We start from the raw sequence: 18,882 nt of genomic DNA on the forward strand, positions 1-18,882 counted from the left end.
GGGTGCTCCCACTCCCAACCACCCACTCCAACCTCAATGCCCTGGCATTACCCTACATTAGGGAAACGAGCCTTCACAGGACTAAGGGCTTTCCCTCCTATTGGTGCTGGACAATGCCATCCTCTGCTACATAGATAGATGGAGTCATGGGTCCCTCCATGTATACTCATTGATTGGTTGGCAGTTTAGTCCCTGGGAGCTCTGGTGGGATCTGGTTGGTTGATGTTGTTCTTCCTATGGTGTTGCAAACCCTTTCGGCTCCTTCAGTCTTTTCTCTAACTCCTCCATTGGAGTCCCCTTGTTCAGTCCAATGGTTAGCTGCAACCATCCTCATCTGTATCAGTAGGGCTCTGACAGAGCCTCTCAGGAGACACCCATATCTGGCTCCTGTCAGCAAGCACTTCTTGGCATTAGCAGGGCAGTCTCTGGATGACCTTTTCTTCAGTCCCTGTTCCACTCTTTGTCCCTGTATTTCCTCCCGTGAGTATTTTGTTCTCCCTTCTAAGAAGGAACGAAACATCCACATTTTGGTCTTCCTTCTTGGGATTCGTATGATCTGTGAATCTTTTTTTTTTTTTTTAGGTATTCCAAGCTTTTGGGCTAATATCCATTTGTCAGTGAGTGCATACCACGTGTGTTCTTTTGTGATTGGGTTACCTCACTCAGGATGATATTTTCTAGTTCCATCCATTTGCCTACGAATTTCATGTTGCACAGAGAAACATGAAAAAAAAGGGAGAAACTCTCATCCACAGGTTCTACCAAAGTCATCAACACTCACGGGCACCATTGCTGCATGCTATCTGTATGCCCAGTGCTGTCCCCACACCTCATGCATGGATTTATTCAACCCTGCTAACTCAAAGGAAATACTCACTTTACCTCACACATCTGAAGAGTAAAGTTCTTGAAAGCGAAGTGTTGGGCTAGGTGTCTGGGTTCTCATGGGGATCTCTGACTCAAAACCATAGCTCATCCCACAACCACATATCAGCCTCCTGTCACATCTGAAGTGTGCTTCATGGCTAGAGACTCCAGCACTATACAGGAGCCACATTAGTCAATGCATTAGGGTTTTGTGTCTGTGAGCCTCTTTGTTGGTAGACTCACGGGTGAGCTCATTAGCTAGTACTGGGTGGAAAGATGTTCTTGGAAGCCAAACATGCCCTGTGTCACACCTGTCTTTTCCCCCCACCACAAGAGAGCATGTCTTGCAGATTGGTTCCACTCACAGGCTTCCAGGAGGAAGGAACTGGAACTCTCTCGAAGTGTAAAAATGGTATGGCCTGTGCTGGGGACTTGACAAGGGGTAGGCAGGTTCTCACGGGCGAACCTTGAGAAAAAAAAATCATGTACAAGAACAGAGAGGTTAAAAAAATTAGAAAACACAGAAAAGTGCACTCAGCCCTTCCCACACTGACAGTGTTCTAAACTGACGACGGAATCGGATGTGTCCTCTTATAAGGAATCACAGCAAGATGTCACTCATTAATCACTTCCGTGATTCCTGATTCAAACTGAAAGGGGCCAAAATACACATAGCACACCTTTTTATTTCTTGCAGAAAAAAATATTTTTTAAAATTCTAAACAAGGGAAGAAGGACTAAAACTCAGAAAGGTTACTGGATGACAGAAGGCTCTAGGCCATCAAGCACACGGGTGACCTTGTGCTGTTTCAGAGGTAGGAGGGTCTCTACAAGCAGGTAGATGGGTAACAACAGCCCAACCGGCAAAGGAAGAAGGGCCAGTAACTGAGTTGCTTGAGCGGGCTGGGGGCGGGGGTACTCGCCAACCTCTTGCCTCCTGCCTCCAGCTCTCAGGGAAATGAGTTACTCAAAACACAGGAACAGATCTAGCATGCAAATGCTCTGTAAATACTCCAAGTAGGAACACACATGTCCATACAGCCAGGAGTGCGGGCACACGTCTGTAACCTCGAACTCAGGAGGCTCAGAGATGAGTTTGAAGACAAGTTTGAAGACAGCCTAGGCTATATACTTGTTTCAAAAATAAATAAATACATACATACACACACACACACACATACATACATACATACATACATATATACACACACAGGTAAATGCATGTATATACAAATGCATAACACATACATACATACCTTAAAGGATAATATAACCTGTCAAGTCCCTATCTGGTGGTTTAGTTAGTGGCAGGAGAAGGGAGCACATGCGTTATAGATGTTTGTGCCCCATGACCTAGCTGCCCTCCCATCTATCATAGCATCTACAGAAAGGTAGGCATAGTGCCAGTTCAAAAGCAAACTCCCAGATCCTTGAAGCAGGAGGTAACCTGCCCAAACTCACACACTAGTGTGAGTTGACTTGAACGTAAGCCAAGTGGTTCTCAAAGCTTATCTGTTTCCAGTTTGAAGCTGAAGGTTTCCTCTGGGAAGAGAGAGTGGTACTGTTTGAAACTGCTTTGTAGTTCCATGGCTGAACATGCAATAGGAAAAAATGATTGACACGCTTATTTTAATACTGTAAATGTTTTCCAGAGAGAGAGAGAGAGAGAGAGAGAGAGAGAGAGAGAGAGAGAGAAACAGAGAGAGAAACAAAGACAGAGACAGAGACAGAGACGAAGCTGGTATGGTGAGGTTATTAGGAGAATGTTGCTTGAGGTTTACAGAGCCAGCTGGGTGGTCTGCAAACCAGAGGGATACTCCCCTAGTGTTTCTCATTCACCCAGACCTTGCCTAGCACATCAATACTGGAGCAATTCAACATCTTCAGTGGTGGTTCTCTGATTGTCTGCCTTCTAAAATGATTTCTGATAAGAAATGAGAGACTCAGTGTGACCCAGACAAGCAGAATGAAATGAATACAGTGATTGCCTTTGCCTGACTCCTGGGCCCTCTGCACAGACTCATGGCCTTGTTCAGCTTTGCAGTGTACGCTCTGGGAATCTTTCTGCCTAGGGAATCCATGTGCTCAATAGACTCTACCGTCTTCTTAGCTGATGAGACCTCAGGACATTCAGTCCTTTGGCGGAAATGTGCTGTTCTGTCAATCAAAGCTCTATCCATTCTTGTTCCATGATGTCTCCTTGAGCTTATCTTGAGCACACAGGCTACCTACATCATAAACCACATTGATGGCTTGTATTTGGTAGCTATAATGGATTCTAGACATGTAAATTTATTACCTTTAATTTTCAGCAAAAGAACCTAAAGAAGGGAAATAACACACTCCTGTTCTATTAGACACTGTGAACAGTTCTCTCACTAAGTAAGAAAAGGCAAGGAAACTTACAATAGTGTAACCTTAAAGTCCTTTCCCATGGGGCCATTCTCTATGGCCATTGATGAAGTTCCCCTGAGGTCATGGGCAGCTTTGTCCACACTGGCATCAGTGAAATCAGAGTAGGTCTTTCTCCCATGGCTCTGGAAATACATAACAAATGATAATGATGATGGTAACTGATTGCTTTTGTACATAAAGGAATCTCACCTGAACTCATCATAGACATGAAAGGTAGCTACCATCACTCTGTTTTATAATAAGGAAACAAAGAATCAGCTTCTTTAGGAATATATACCATACACATGGGACAGACCTCAAACTTGGCCTGGATGAGTACAGGGCACAATATTATACTGAGTCCTTTTCTGCACTATAGACTGCCATGCTCCCTTCTTTAGGTCATACCATGGGCATCTTGTGTTACTGTATCTCTCCTCGCTGCTGGCACAGCCATATGAAATCAAATCGATTCAGCTTTAAAGCTCATTTGAAACTTAAGAGCCAGTAGTTTTTCTCTGGACACACACACACACACACACACACACACACACACACACACACACAGAGAGAGAGAGAGAGAGAGAGAGAGAGAGAGAGAGAGAGAGAGAGAGAGAGAGAGAATGAATCAATCACTTTAGTTGTTAGACTCTGGAGTATAGACACTTTATCAATCTACTATTTCTCATCCTCATTATTTGTTTTCATTTCCTCTATAACTTCACACTGTTGTTTCTATCCTCATGTTCCCAGTGATACCTTCTGTTCCTTTATAGTTTTTATAAGCAGGGATCAAAGGGGAAAAAAGGAGCTATTCATCTTCTACCTTTTCACAGACCCACACTTAACCTCCTCACACTACCTGAACCCCGCCTTGCCCTGGAATCCTCTCGAGTGCACTCTGTATGCATCTGTGTGTGTCCGGATGCTGCAGGGCCAGTAGTTACGGTCTTTACCTGCAATGGAGCTCTGTATTATCTTTTATTGTATCCCTGGCTCCTCATCTCCAAGAAATCCATCCATCCCGCTGGGGGAGGAGCCACACTTCCCCTGTGCTAATCTTCACGCCTGGGTGCCTCTCCACTCACACTTTTTCAGTATGAGTCTCAGAGCTACATTTCCTGGTTCCCGAGGCAAATTAATAGTCCCTCGCCTGTGCAAACATCTGGTTATATCAGCTCTGTCGTGTCTCTTCATTTTCCTGTTTGGAGAAGAATTAAATGTTCTCTTTGTGGGTCCCTTTGCACCCAGCACACAGAATAGAGTGGGTATTCATTAACTCACAAATGTTTAAAGAATGAGCAATGAGAGTCTGCGGAATTGAGGAAAATGGCAAGCAGGGCCTATTCTTTGCCCCAGACTATGGCAACAGCTCTGTCTTCTCTCTCCATTCTTGCTTACATCTTTCAAGTCTAATCCCCAGACAGGGAGTTTCCTGTGGAGGGATATCGTGTCAGACTTACCTTTGCACCCATGATAGTCTACACAGTTCCTAATATGTGCTCTTTAACACCCATTGAACTAATACCTAACGATATGGTACTGGATAGGCATGAAACAAATACCCCAAAGTGTTGCAAAGGAAAGCAGACTTTCAAATAAAAATCAAGCCTTTCAGCAGACTTTAGGTTCAATGTATTGTAGAATATTAAATATTTGTTTCGATAATCACTTATTTTTATTCATTTTACACAATGTATGTGTGTAAGTGTGTGTACACCATGTGTGTAACAGAGACCAGAGGACTCTGGGAGTTGGTTCTCTTCTTCCACCATGAAGGTCCTCAGGCCATTGTACTTGGCACCAAGTGCCTTTACTAGCTGAACTATCTCATTAGCCCTTAACGTGTCTTAGTAGAAGTTCTTAACTGAAGACAATATCCTAATACTGTTTGGTAAAACCCAAAACCTGACATCATGAAAGATAATTTTAAAAATGCAAAGACTTCATAATACAGGTAATTTTACAAAGCATTTTTCAGCGTACACTTCCAAAACTAATGAGGCAACATTGGTGTCATTGTATTTATCCAAATTGCACACAACAACACATTACGTTCCACCAGATCAACTACCCCATAATGCTTCCTATTGAAAGGCAAAGTTCCAGCCAACTGATCAATACATATTTATTTAAAACATCTTGAGAGGACACCACAATATCGTCTGCAGTAGGGACGTCATGGAATGAGGTTGTTTTTTGAGACTCAAACAGCTCACAATCTGCTTAGGAAGACCGAAGAGATAATCGGGGGCACTAAAAGATAATACTTTTACCAATCATATACACTTGATGAGGGGAAGGTTAAATGGAGAAATTGGGAATCAGGAAAGAATTTGAATAGCTGTCAATAGATGGTTTTTATTGAGTTTGGTTAAAACATACATTTTGCTCACTTGTGACTTTTTTCATCTACCAAATATGCACTAAAACTGAGAGTCCAATGCAAGCTTCTCTCCCTTCCCAAATGCTAATTTGTTCCCTGTACAATCTGCCCTGTGCATGATTATTACCAGTGAGTTGAACACAATAGTTATATAATTCTTCCACAGACTTGTGTGGTGTCTGTTGTCAACTTATCTTTTGACTAAATTAGATACCCAGGAATCGTGGTGCTCGAGTTTACAAAGTTGTATGAAATGAGGCCAAGACTCAAACTCATGCCTTCTGAAACTAAAATCCATGCTTTCCCATGCCTTTGAACTAGCAATACCATTTTGCCAAAAATTAATAGTCCTTCCAAATTCCCACCACCGTGAATTTACAGACTATATCAGTTAAGGCATGTTGGTTGGACACATTGACTAGAAAATCCATAATGGCTCTGGCAATATGAAAAGAACACCTTCTCTAGTCTCCACTGGAACCATCGATTCAGCCATGGCTGGCTCGTTCCATCGGGCTACATATGCAAGCAATGAAGATACAGATGGTGCAAGTAGCATATCTAATCGGAGGATGCAAGCATTAGCTGGGGAACTACAAGTGAGACAAAGCCAGAGTCTTAGCTTAGCTCACATTACCTCATCCTCAGGGTTATCACATTTAAAATGCTGAATTTCTGATTGTAAACATCATGTCCTCATTAAAACTGCATTTGGCCTATCAGATGTCCTAATTAAATTTGTTTACATGACTCAAAAGCATTCATGAGTCTCCTCTAGCTTCCTGTATATGTCTATACTCATAAACAGTATCTGTCTCACTTATATTAAATTACTGAGTATAGTGGGTTTTTTGATTTGGGTATCAGATACATTAAATCTTGATAGAATTCTCCACTTTCTTGTAGCACTAATTGTACCTTAGGCTATTAACCTGAATCATTATGATCAGAATTTTCAAAGGCTCCTTTGAAGTTATTGAAGGCAAAACTTAACTTTTTACCCAATCCCCTAAACTTCCTCTGATATCCTTAGAAGATGGGTATTGGAGCTTAGTTTACCAAAATACTGTTTGTGAAAATAGTTTTAAAGTATTACAGCCAGAGACCTCCTAAGATGCCCTGTGTGCAGCCTTGGGATGCCACCTTGTCCTTTGTCCTTAAGTCATTGCTGGGCCATAGTTACAACAAAGTCCACCTGCATCTGCTAACTGCTTCCAACCCTGATCTGACTTTTCAGTCTTGGTTTGTGCTATAATCACTACAACAGAACACAAATATGTCTTATGAAAACCAGCATGGTATTTTCAAGTACAAACAGCTTACCCCTAATCAGGATTACAAGTCATCTAAATTTAATTACTCAAAGAAGGCAAGAAAAGAAACAATAAATTAAGCAACTTGTCTTTCAAGCGTATTCAACTGAAGAATTTGTCCTGAATATTTGTCCTAAAACATAGCCTTAAACCCTTAAATCAAAATTCCTATTAATTAGCAGGAAACTGTCTTACTACATGCACAATAAAGAAATGTAAGGGGCTGTCCAATATGAGTCCAGAGTGTCACAATGGACTCCCCTCCTGCTCTCTCACTTTGCTTCCAATTCGTTCCAATAGTCAAATATGTTTGGAGTATATATGCCAGGAAGTGATATGAAATCACCAATAGGATCTGACTTACTTAGGGTTTCCATTGCTATAAAGAAATACCATGAGTCAGGAAACACTTATAAATGATAACATTTAATTGGGACTGGCGTACAGGTTCAGAGGTCCAGTCCATTATCAACAAAGCAAGAAAATGACAGTGTGCAGGCAGGCATGGTGCTGAAGGAGCCAAGACCTTTACATCTTGATCTGAAGACAACCATGAAGAGACTGTCTTCAGCAAGGAGGAGGTCTCTTCAGTACTGGGTAGAGTTTGAGCACTAGGAGACCTCAAAGCCCACTTACACAGTGACAAACTTTCTCCAACAAGGCCATACCCACTCCAACAAGGCCACATCTCCTAATCCCTGGGCCAAGCATAGTCAAACCACCACATTCCACTCCATGGTCCCTGTAGGTTTGTTCAAACACATAAGGGACACATACCAAAGCATAGAATAATGCTAAAACATTTAGTTCAACTTCGAAAGTCCTCATAGTTTATAACCATCCCCAAAATGTTAGAAGTCCAAATTTCAAAGTCTATTCTGATGTTCATCTAATCACTTCACTGTGATCGCCTATAAAATCAAGAATAAAAAAACAGATCCCACACCTCCAACATCGCAGTATATAAATTACTATCCCAAAATGTTATAGTGAGGAAATGCTAGAACCAAAACAAGACCAAAAAAACCAGCTGGGTGAATTCCGAACTCTGCATCTCCATGTCTGGTTTACAATCTTCATTTCTCCAACTCCTTTCATCTTTGTTGACTGCAAAAGACTTCTCTCTCTCCTGGGCTGGTCCCACCCCCTTAGCAGCTTTTCTTGGCAGGTGTCCCATGGCTCTGGCAATTTTAACATCTTGGGATACCCAAGTCAACTTCAATGGTACAGCTTCTTGTTCCGATATCTGATAGGCACACATGAACGTCTGGGATTCTCAAAAGAGCTTGGGTCACTTCTCCAGTTCTGCTCTCTGTAACACTCTCGGTTTTGGTTGACTCTGCTCCACTGTTGCTGCTGTTCTTGGTGATCATCCCACGACACTGGCATCTCCAGTACCCTGGGATCTTCCACTGGAACTAGGCTTCAACAACAGCCTCTCATAGGCCCTCTTCATGGTGCTAAGCCTGAACTTCTTTGCATGACCCTTTCAGTTCTGGGCCGTCAACTGCAACTGGGTGTGCACCTTCACCAGTGGCTTTCCATGGCCTCTCACAGTGCCAACTTTCAGGTGCTCTCCATGACCCCTTCATGACTTCAAAAAAGCAGTACTACCTGACGATTATTACATATTACCAAGTCTAAGCACAGAATACAACCATGGCTACTTCTTTGTACTCTCAGAAAATATTTCCCAGAAGATTTTGCCTCAGTGATGCTGGTCTCTTCTTAAAAACCACTAATTTCTTAGCTCCGGCTGACCAGCATCAAGTGTCCCAGCATTCTCTTTCTACTCTTGATTCTAAAGCCAGAGTCGCATGGTCAAAGCTGCTGACTTCTGCTCCTTGCTGTGGTTAAAACATGGTTCCCTTGTTCTATTACATTATCACTAGCCTTCTGTTTTCCAACTCCTTTAATGCCTAAGCTTGTCTGTCCTAAAACTTGCTCTGTAGGTTGACATTGAACTTAGACATCTGCTGGGCTGTCTCCTGGGATTAAAGATGTGTAATACCATGTCTGAACTTCTTTCAAAGTCACCACTCCCTCAATTTGTTTATTTCCTAGAACATAAGATTCAGGTCTATTCTTTTTTCTTGTGCTCCTTCAATACTTGAATCATATATTTTGTATTTTTTTCTTTTTAAGCTTGCCATGCTTCATCAAAATGCTCTTCATGAGACTAAACCACAACACAAAGTATAAACTGGGTTGTTTTGAGACTTCCTTTGTCAGTGCAATTAATCTGAGTCTCTCCACTTTAGCCTCAGACGGACTCTTCAGACAAGGGCAAAAAGCAATTACATTCCTCACCAAAATATCACAAAAACAGGCCACATGCTAAAACTCTCCTCCTCTGAAACCTCTATAGCCAGGCTTCCACAGTTCTAACCACTCTTAACAACAAAGTCTTCCATATTCTTACTAGGAGAGACATTAAGCACCACTTAAAGCACTCCACTGCTTTCCAAAGTCTCAAATCCCCATTCCTCCAAACAAAAGCATGGTCGGGCCTATCATTGCAATCCCCTAGTCCCTGGCACCAACTTCTGTGTTAGTTAGGGTTTCATTGCTGTGAAGAGAGACCATGACCAAGACAACTCTTGTAAAGGGCACCATTTAATTTGGGCTGGCTTATAGGTTCAGAGGTTCAGTGCAACATCATCGAGGCAGGACCTTGGCAGCGTCCAGACAGGCATGGTGCAGGAAGAGCTAAGAGTTCTACATCTTCATCTAAAGGAAGCCTGAGCAACCTAGGAGGAGGGTCTCAAAGCCCACCACCCACATTGACACACTTCCTCCATCAAGGCCACACCTCCTAATAACGCCCCTCCCTGAGCTAAGCAGGTTCAGACCCCCCACAGGATCATTATAGTTCATCTGAGCATATTAGAAACCAAAGGGCTGACTGTTGAAACTCCTAGCCTTTGAGTGAATGGTAGAACCAGACTGAACTGCATATTGCAAAGCAGGTAGCAAGGTGTTGGGAGAATGGCAGCCTGTGAGAGACAAGTAGCCAGGGCCTCATGCATGCTCAGGTTAGAAACTGAGGACATTTATCACAGTATACTCAAACTTTCTGCAATTGTAATAACCACTTCTGTTGTGGTTTTGAAAGGCCTTGAGAACAAATATTTCAGAGAAATATTGTATTTTGTAAAAGAGAGTCTTTTCAAAGAGAGTTGCAGAAATAGACTATTTGAAATTTTTTTTGAAAATGAGCTTGAACTATAGGAAGTTATTGCAATAGAAAATTTTAAACCCACAGACGCATATTGGTTCATTTATCCAATTCTTCCTAATTTGTATGACAGAGTTGCATGTGTGAGTGTATTATACTCTACGTCTTTATATCTATATGGATCCAGACAACAGTTTTACCTATTTACAAAACATTTGCATCATTCTGAATTTTCCCCAAACTTGATTAATTTGCACCACTATAGTCTCTGCAGCTAGATTATAATGTCTTTAAAGTTAGAACCATTGAATATATGTTTTCCTTATTTGTAGCTAACACTCAAAGCTCCTGGCCAAGTATAGGACTCATACTCAGGGCCCAGTGAACACTTGCTTATAAACTCCTCTGCAATCAAAAGCTGCAGAAACTGGGGCTTAAGAACATGAACTTAGGGGTTGGGGATTTAGCTCAGTGGTAGAGCGCTTGCCTAGGAAGCGCAAGGCCCTGGGTTCGGTCCCCAGCTCCGGAAAAAAAAAAAAAGAACATGAACTTAACACCACGTGAGCAGGTGGCATTAACGGTGTATTTCATCAGTCACTTGGGCCTGAGCAGCTCAATGGAGTATGGAGAGATGGCCATAGATACCTTTATTTCTCAGACTGCCTCCCTTATGAGACCTGAGTCACTTGCCCAGACCTACACTGATTGAACATGCAGGGCAGAAAAACTTTGTCTCCCACATGCCCAGCATTGGGTTGCTGCTCACAACTGTGTCTCAATTCAAAGCTCTGGGCTTTGCCTTAAGTCTTTGATACATTTTTTGGTGGGGTAAGAGACAGGAATCTAATGTTTCCCTTCTACATGCAGATACCTCGTTTTCCTCAACACCATTTGTGTTTCTGTTCCCAGTGTAGTTTGTTTGTTTGTTTGTTTGTTTGTTTGTTTGTTTGTTTTTCCCCTTTGGTTGAAAATCAAATTGCTACAATAGCCACAAACTAAAACTAGAAACAAGAAAACAAATGGAGAAAACAAATAGAAATCTAACAAAGGAGATGATGGCTCTCCACAGTGAAGGACCTCTACATAGAAAGAAGTGCTATGCTCATGGAGTTACTCAATACGTCTGTTTTTCTATCAGTATCATAATGCTTCTGTTAATAAAGATAAACAGTATAGTTTGAAATTAGGTATTGTGATACCCCCAATGCAGGCTTTTTGTTTGTTTGCTGGTTGGTTGGTTGGTTGGTTGGTTGGTTGGTTGGTTGGTTGGTGTGGTAGTTGGAATATGTTTGGCCCAGGGAGTGGCACTATCAGGAGTTGTGGCCTTGTTGGAGTAGGTATGGCCTTTTTGGAGGAAATATGTCAATGGAGGATAGGCAATGAGACCCTCCTTCTAACCATGTGGGAGTCAGTATTCTTCTAGCTGCTTTAGAAACAAGAGGTAGAACTCCCAGCTCCTCCTGCACCAAGCCTACTTGATGCTGCCATGCTCCTACCTTGATGAAAATGGACTGAACCTCTGAACCTGTAAGCCAGCCTCAATTAAATGTTGTCCTCAAAGGAGTTGCCTTAGTCATAGTGTCTGTTCACAGCAGTAAAACCTTGATTAAACGAAAGCTGATTGGTTGGTTGGCTTGCTGTTTTTCTCTCGATAGATTTGGTTATTTGGAGTCTTTGTGCTTCTATGTGAACTTTAGGATTGTTTTCTCTTTCTGTGAAGAATGCTGTTGGAACTTTGCTGAGGAATAGGCATTTCACAATGTTAATTCTGCTGCTCCAGGAGCATAGCACATCTTTCTACGTAGAGGTCCTCCATTGTAGAGATCTTCCACCTCCTTTGTTAGATTTCTTCAGGAGAGTTTTGTTTCCTTGCTTGTTTTTCTTTGTGGCTACCATGAGTGAGACTTTCCCCATGATTTCTTTCTCAGCACATCTGCTAATGGTATGTAGAAAAGCTGAGGGCTTTTAAATTACCACTGTATTTATTTGTTTGTGTGTTTGTCTGTTTATAGGGCAATGCCAGGGTACATGTGGAGGTCAGAGGATAACTTCCAAGAGCTAATTCTTTCCTTCCTCTCCATGAGAACAGGGATCAAGCTCAGGTTATGCTTGGTGGCAAGCACCTCTACCTGCTAAGCCATCTTGCTGGCCCATTATTGACTTTTGTGTGCTGAATGTATTGATCAGAACTAAGAGTTTCTTAATGAGTTTATAGAACTGTAAGTACAGTATTATTTTGCCTGTACACAGGTAATTGACTCTTTCCTATTTGAATCTCTCTTATTTCTTTTTCTTGCCTTATACTCCTGAAGTATCCATATTGATTAAAACGGGGTTATTTTTGAGTGTGTAACATGTACAAATTACTACTAAAATATTTTCTAAATTATATCATTTAAGAAAATTATTCAATGCTAAGTACTTTTACATGCACATTTCATGAATGGCAAAGCTAAAGCCAGACAGCAATGGACTGAATTGCCCACATGAATGTTGGCTTTAGCTAAGAGGCATATTTTTAGTCATTTTAATTAATATGTCCTGTTTTTTTATTTTTATGAACTAATCGTTCACTTGGATGTTAAAGGGCTGCAAACACTTATGGAAGCGTCCCTTATAGGGCCACTTTGCAACTGTGTTTTCTCTGCGAATTGAAACATAACTTCCTTTATTCTGTTTTAGTGGCAGAATGCATTAGCACATAACCACTAGTTAGGGCATGGAACATTGATTGCCCCGTAGAACTTGGTTTGCAAACCGCTGCTAAACGAATTAAAAGCTGTGAAGAGAGGAGGATACAAAGATCCTTGCCTGGTTCTGAGAATATTCAAGTCAAGGAAGCTGAACAGTTTTCTCTGGCATTCTGCAATGCCAGACAACACCCAGTTAGGGACTGTTGGCTTTGTGAGGTCTGGTCACCCTCAAAGACAGCTGGATAAAATGTGACTTTAACAATCCTAAACCTAACGACAACCAAAGCATTGCCCAGAGTTCCTGCTGGCAGCTCAAGATAATGCTGTCTCCCAAGCTGAAAGTCTCCCAAGGCCTTCCCACGGCAGCCTCAGCCTCTTCTAGACGGACTGCATTATCTAGGCAGTCTGTATAACCACAACAACCTAACGACAACCAAAGCATTGCCCAGAGTTCCCGCTGGCAGCTCAAGATATTGCTGTCTCCCAAACTGAAAGTCTCCCAAGGCCTTCCCACGGCAGCCTCAGCCTCTTCTAGACGGACTGCATTATCTAGGCAGTCTGTATAACAGATGGTGTCATGATCACGACCCATGAACCTGCCACAGTCTTTCTCTCTACTTGACCCAGACTCTTTCTTATCCTTGCAAATACTACTGTCCACAGTTGGCGGCACACTGGAGTATGGCTGCAGTGTGATTCAAGAGACTGTGAGCGTGGTGTTTAGGTTTGCTCTCTATTCAACGTATCTGAACCTTTGCAGAGCCTTTTGGGTTGGACTCATGGATACAATCGTAAATGAGCAATGAGTGCATGCACTCTGCCAGTCTCGGGGGCAACACCGTCTTCCTCTGAGACAGGATTGGTGGAGATATAAAAAGCTTAGGTCCTAAAGAAAGTTAGCATCCTTGCAAGTTTTCACTTAGGCTTCTCGTTTCTGTTTTGGAAGGCATGGCCTGTCTGGTGGGGGTAGCTCTAGGAAAACGAGCCTATTGGGAAAAACTTAATCTCCTACTCAACTAGGTGGAAAGATGTCATGATCTAATGTCCCCTGAGGTGGCATGCCTGTGACAAGAGGGGAGGTTCAGTAGCAGAGAAGGATGCCTAATTACCACAGGTAAAAGTAAGCAGATGTGGACCAGGGGAAAGGTGGAAGAAGCTGGTGAGATCTGTGCTCTGGCAAGTTAGGCAAGCCATAAGCCACGCTCTAGCAGCTGCTCTCCCTCTGGCCCCAGGGTAGGGAGAGGGTTAGTAATCTACCAGCAACAAAGTCAAGGGGACTTCAGGTATAGACGGGCACTCACAGGGAGATCTTTGAGGACTGTTAAACCAATCCTTAGCAAATTTAAAATTGCAAATAAAGATGGTTCTTAGGGATCCAGCCAAGGAACTCTCCAGATTCCATCCAAGGGAGACAGCTAGATCTGGGGACATGTTCTGTCTTCCTTGTTGGCTGCAAATGGTGCATTTATCATAGGGTCCCTTGGCTCACAAAACCCACTTTTTCGCACATGTATTTTCATGTGCATAAGGGAGTAACGTGCAAATTATCCATGACCCACACATATTTCTATTACATTCAAATTGACAGTAACCATGGGTATCTTTGTCTAGACTATTCAGATGACACTCATGTTCTTCCTCTCTGACGTGAAGCTGGGGACCAGAAAAATATTTTTTTTTATGCTTACATATTTCCCAGTAAGAGGGAAGGAAAGGCTGTAGTAAGGAAAAGGGAGGCACAGAGGGACAAAGGTATCCCTCACTGTGGCAGTTTGAACAAAAATGCCCCCCCATAGGCTCAGAGGGAGTGGCACAATTAGGAGGTGTGGCCTTGAGGGAAGACATGTGTCATTGGAGCTGGGCTTTGAGGTTTCAGATGCTCAAGCCAGGCCCATTGTCACTCTCTCTTCCCACGGTCTGCTGATCCAGATGTAGAGCTCTCAGCTGCTTCTCCAACATCATGTCTGCCTGGGTGCTGCCATGCTCCCCACCGTGACAATAGCATCAAACCTCTGAACTGTAGGTCAGCCCCACTTAGATGTTTTCCTCCATAGGAGTCGCCCTGATGTCTCACCCCCGAAAAAACACCCTAGGACACCCAGGATTCCATTGCAGATTCTTCAGGAGTGAGGGTAGTTATGCACAGTTGTAAGAATGCAGGGCTGTCTCTCAATGTCACTCACCTACAAGAAGTGGAGTCAAACCTCTCAAAATGCAAGGACCTCTTTTAATGCTAGAAGACACGATCCTCTGAATTCACTTGGGGTTATTTCAGTTTGGGCACTGAAAATTTCACTTCTCTGCAACCCCTCCCTGGGATTCAGAAAGACCTCATAGCAAGCAACAAGTATACAAAGTGAGGGAAAGAGTATAATAAATATCTTTACAATGTAGCGAGAGAGCGAGAGCAGGAGTTTTTGCTTCACTGCTTTGGCTCCTGGCGGGTCGCATGCATGCCCACCTGCCCAGAAGCTATCTTGGATAAGAGAATGAAACAAACATACACACACACACACACACACACACACACACACTCACACTCACACATACACACACTAGCTTATTTTTAACATGTCTTTGTCTTTATGGCTACATCATTAAAATGTTGTTTAAAACTTTCCTATGATTAACCCATCCTTAAATGGTTACACTCCAGCGCAGTGGTTCTCAGCCTGTGGGTCTCGACCTCTTTGTGGGGTAGCCTCTAGGTACCCTGCATATCCGATATTTACACTACAATCCACAACGGTAGGGAAACTACTGCTATGAAGTAGTAACAAAAGAGTTTATGTTTGGGGTTCACCGCAACAGGAGGAACTAAAGGGCTGTCACATCAGGAGGAGCTACATTAAAAGAACACGGGGACAGGAAGCTTGAGAACTGCTGCTCCAGTGATTTCTCTACTCTGTATCTCTTCCTCTTCAGAGTGGAGCTCCTTAAAGGAATTGTCTTTGTTTCCTCTGCTTCAACTTAAAGCCATCATAGCACCTCTGTTCCAGTAAAATGAAATCTGTGTCACCCAGACCCCATGAACTTAACTCCAGCTTAGGGATGACTCACAAGGGGCTGGGCCCTACTCCGTTGGTGACTAACTAAGAAAGTGCCCTACAGACGGACCTGTGGAGGCGTTTTTCTCAGTTGAGGTTTCGTTTTGTTAGCTGACTCCAACTTGTGTCAAGTTAATGTCAAACTAGCCAGTGTGATCAAAATGTTTTAAATCCCCACAAGTTGAAATGCAAAATGTGATGTAGATTACCTCTCAAAAGCCCTCCCTCTAACCACCTAGGTCATCTAAGTCACATATAGGCAACACTCTGAGAATACTCCATCTTGAGCAGAGAGATCATTTTCCTATGATGGACTGAATTAACCAGAAAATAAGTTTCCTGTCTCTAAAACACACGGGTAAAACATACATGTTTTCACCCCAGAAGGGAGAAAATGGACGGAATTAAGGGGTGCTCCGGTGTAACACACATCCAAAACTAAGCAAGAAAAAACCCTCTGGATTTCAGTGTCCCTGAGCGCTCCTCTTTGGTTCTCAGGTCCATCCTCTGGGACCACAGCTCCTGTGCCTGTGCCCTCAGCAGCTGCATTATCACCCCTAGCCCTGGGCCCAGGGCTCTATCCAGTGAGTCATTCCTGACGGCTGGCACATCTGTGCAGCTGCAGAATTTATCATTAATTAAGAGAATCTGAAAATACTTTTTCATTTTGTCCATCCTCTGTTCAATTTCAGACTAAGATGTTCCTGGGTATAATCCTCCAAGACAGCATAGGCCATCTGTGTATACCAAGGAGAGTCACTCGGAGAGACAATAGTTTCCCACATATACTTTGATAAGGCAGCCCTTCACTATTTCTGGCTTCTTCCAACATGAGGGAGTGTATCCATGAGTCGAATGCCTAATCTCTCCAAAGACTGTCCTCATGTGCCCTTGGCTGTCTCTCCAGAGCACATTTGCTTAACAGCACATTTCTTCTTTTCAGCATTCTTTGCAATCTGGATAACAAGAAAAATCTCTTAAATCATCCAAGGCTAATGCTTAAGAATTTCTTCTTTACTCTCTTCCTGCCTCTCTTATTTTCTCTACATGGCAAAGAGAAACCAGACAACCCCTTCCACACATTGCTTGAAAAATCTTTTCTGATAAATGTCCAACTTCATTATTTGCGGCTTCCACCTAACAAGACAAATTTTCTACCACTTTATCAAAAGTGTTGTCTTTCTGTACTTTCCAATATGACCTCATTTGCTTCTGGGACCTGACCTAAGATTCCTTTTTTCTAGCTCTTCAAGGCAACATTAGATATTTCTTTGTCCTTTAAGCTTTCACTAATTCTTCTGAGAATTTCATACAATGTGTTTTGATAATAATCATCCCCTTCCTCATTCTTAACTCCATCAGATCCACTCCTACATCTCCACAACTCCAAAATTCTTGTCCTCTTTTAAAAGATTAATCCATTGAGTTTAGTTTGTGCTGCTCATATACTCATAGATATGAGGCCATCCACTGAAATGTGATCACTCTTCCAGGGACTACGATCATAAAGAAGACGTATGCTAGTTCCACTAGAAAACAATCATCTATCTGTGGATCCTTAGCTATGACTGGAGGCCCATGAACTCTTCCTCACTCCATGCTAAAATTCTGACTGGCTTGATCTTATGTAGATATTCTGCAAACAACCATGGGTTCTAGGAGTTCATGCAGCTATTGTACCCATGTGCATATCTTTCCAAACTAATCATTATTGTAATTCACAGAGTTCAGAGCTGGGTTAAGCTGATGATGCCTCCTCTCTGCTCCTAGCAACTCAATGACACATTCCAGTACTATGAAAGCTCAACATCAGATTTTCCTATCGCGCCTGTTCCTGTTACCCAATTCAAAAGCTACTCCTAAAGATTTGTGTCTATTATAGCAGAATTTTGCTCCCTCATATTAAAAAAAATCCATGTCAGTTCTATAAAGGAAAACAGAATAGTTTCGGTGTGATAATAAATTTTGTTTTAAAAGATCGTCTTATGTGACTGTAGGGACAACCAAAGATGCTGAAAATCTTTGAATGGGAGCTGACACTCTAGTTCTCAGCAAATGTCTTCTATTAAGATAAGTTTCGTTTTTCCTTTAGGTCCTTTTCAGTCATTGGATGAGTCCAACTCAGATTATTGAGGAGAATATTTACTTAAAGTGAATTAATTACTTCTCTCTGGCTTGAATCTTTGTATAATAATATAAAATTATTGGCTCACAAAAATAATGTATTTGACTATTGTCTTAGTCACTTTTCTACTTCTGACAAACACCATGATCAAGTCAACATATAAAGGAAAGCATTTAATTGTTTAATTAGGTTTATGGTTTCAGAGGATTAGGTCTATGATGGTGAAGTGAAGGCATGGTTGCAGGAACAGCTAAGAGTTCACATCTTGATCTGCAAGTAGGAGACAAAGAGAGGCACACTGAGAATGGCTCAAGTTTTTTGAAACCTCAAAGGCTGTTCCTAGTGGCATACTCCCCCCAACAAGCCACACCTCCTAATCCTTCCCAAACAGTTCCATCAATTGTGTGCCAAGTATCCAAACATATGAGCCTGTGGACTCATCCAAACCATCACAATTGCCACACCTGATAGAAACTATACCAACAGTTACACATAGAAGTGAAAATTTTATGATTTTGTTCATAAAGTAATATAGTGCATTGTAAAGTTTTATTAGCTATTGTATCACCTTTCACTGCTTCTTGAAATAACCCATAATGAATTGAAAGAAGTTGGAGTGTGGAATAGGCTCTTATTTTTGCCCTTCAATCCCTTGAGTTGGCTTCCAAGCTGGAATGATATAACATTGACACTGTTTACTAGAATATTATAATGTTCCTTCAAATTCGAATACACAACACAGAGGGACCAAGTCTTTACATCACACGTTATGCTTAGGAGGAGTGAGGAAATAGCCTCCCTTTGGTGAGTCCTCTTGCTTTAGAGTTGACTTAAAACCGCATTGACTCAAAGCTGCCGTCTCTTCAGCGCACAGGGCAC

At 42.2% G+C, this 18,882-nt stretch overlaps 2 long non-coding RNA genes across 5 annotated transcripts in view; both read right to left on the minus strand.

The window, feature by feature from the left end:
• The window catches only part of LOC102546371 (uncharacterized), an 81,897-nt gene that overhangs the window by 17,903 nt on the left and 45,112 nt on the right, over positions 1–18,882 (minus strand). For 2 of the 3 annotated variants that reach the window (XR_010057087.1, XR_010057086.1), the window contains exons 2-3: positions 3,274–3,404; positions 1,233–1,333 (exon numbers count right to left, since the gene is read on the minus strand). This is a non-coding gene — a long non-coding RNA (uncharacterized LOC102546371). The remainder of the gene's footprint in view (positions 1–1,232; positions 1,334–3,273; positions 3,405–18,882) is intronic. The other variant, XR_010057088.1, reaches the window with a different exon arrangement.
• LOC134481525 (uncharacterized) overlaps positions 6,839–18,882 on the minus strand; it is a 39,467-nt gene continuing 27,423 nt past the window's right edge. For both annotated transcript variants that reach the window (XR_010057090.1, XR_010057089.1), the window contains one exon: positions 6,839–18,273. This is a non-coding gene — a long non-coding RNA (uncharacterized LOC134481525). The remainder of the gene's footprint in view (positions 18,274–18,882) is intronic.

Source organism: Rattus norvegicus, chromosome 13, assembly GCF_036323735.1.
Source record: "Rattus norvegicus strain BN/NHsdMcwi chromosome 13, GRCr8, whole genome shotgun sequence".
NCBI classification, from domain to species: Eukaryota; Metazoa; Chordata; class Mammalia; order Rodentia; family Muridae; genus Rattus; species Rattus norvegicus.